This window comes from Penaeus monodon, chromosome 19 (assembly GCF_015228065.2).
Source record: "Penaeus monodon isolate SGIC_2016 chromosome 19, NSTDA_Pmon_1, whole genome shotgun sequence".
In the NCBI taxonomy this organism is placed as follows: domain Eukaryota; kingdom Metazoa; phylum Arthropoda; class Malacostraca; order Decapoda; family Penaeidae; genus Penaeus; species Penaeus monodon.
In genome coordinates this window covers 30,419,189-30,420,297 of record NC_051404.1, presented here as the reverse complement: position 1 = coordinate 30,420,297, position 1,109 = coordinate 30,419,189, and the positions used below count along the sequence as shown (strand labels likewise).

General features: G+C 33.5%; 1 protein-coding gene across 1 annotated transcript in view; it reads left to right on the top strand.

Annotated features, from left to right (window-relative positions):
• Positions 1 to 1,109, top strand: part of LOC119585165 (cell cycle checkpoint protein RAD1-like) — a 27,588-nt gene that overhangs the window by 22,459 nt on the left and 4,020 nt on the right. The window lies entirely within an intron of this gene.

Sequence of the window (1,109 nt, the reverse complement as noted above, 5' to 3'; positions counted from 1 at the left end):
GAAATACACATATGCAAAGTAAACGACACACCTGTGTCTCGTCGCACAGTTGAGAACCAGTCTTTTAATACTTACGGTGGGGTACTTGCATATATGACATGATTCCGTATATGATAAAAATATCGACAATAAAAACCTACTTTTGATATTTTGTCTTTATTGACCAAAGATCTTTTATCATGGCTTTTTGGGAAGATATTTCATGTCTGCGATATATAACGAGTGTCTTTACATCTCTGTTTAAGGAATGGAATCATTTTGACATCAATTTTGTTAATCACAAGTTTTGCGCGGTTGAACGTGTCAACATGAGTATCCAGCACATTATAGATCTGTGATACGTTCCAAATAGCAGCAAATATTGAGTAAGTACTATTATTTTGTGTAAAAAGATGAGTTAAGTAATTAACTATTTTCTTCTAGAGATTACAGAGGCTGGTTTTTTTGTTTTTGTTTTTTAGTAATTGAAATGCTGTCCCCCGTAGGGTAATACAAGGCCCTTTTTCATTTTTTTCAGCAGATAAGACTATCAAAAAGATTATAATTACGTTCTGCACATTTATACACAAACCCATATCCATAAAAAAAAAAAAAATTATTTAGAATACAAATAGTGACATGAACGCCATTAAACAGTGTTGGATGTGAAATGTTTTTTTTATGCGGGCCATTGGAACCAAAAACGTCAAGGAAATGTCATTATCCTCTCAGTTAGACGATGAACATAATGACTATCAGCTAATGACCAAAATCGACAATGCTAAGAATGTGCTGCTTTCTTTTGAAAGCTGTTAATTTCGTGATGTGAGTTGAAAGTTTGTATTTGAAGGATACTTAAGAAGCAGTTTTTAATCTTAGGAAATTTGAAGAGTGAGTAATGAACCTCAAAGGGGCCGTTACATTCTTCATCATATCTGTTGGCCTGTTGATGCTTATTATTTATGTTTATTCGGTTTGCTTGCCAATTGCTGGTCTACACACATCAGTATTATTGACTGTAGGTAGTAAGATCACCAACTCTGCTTAAATTCAAAACAGCAGTCAAGATTTTCTATGATCAGTTGGTTTCTCTCTTGGTTAACCATTATATCACAAAACTTAGGCTTCTA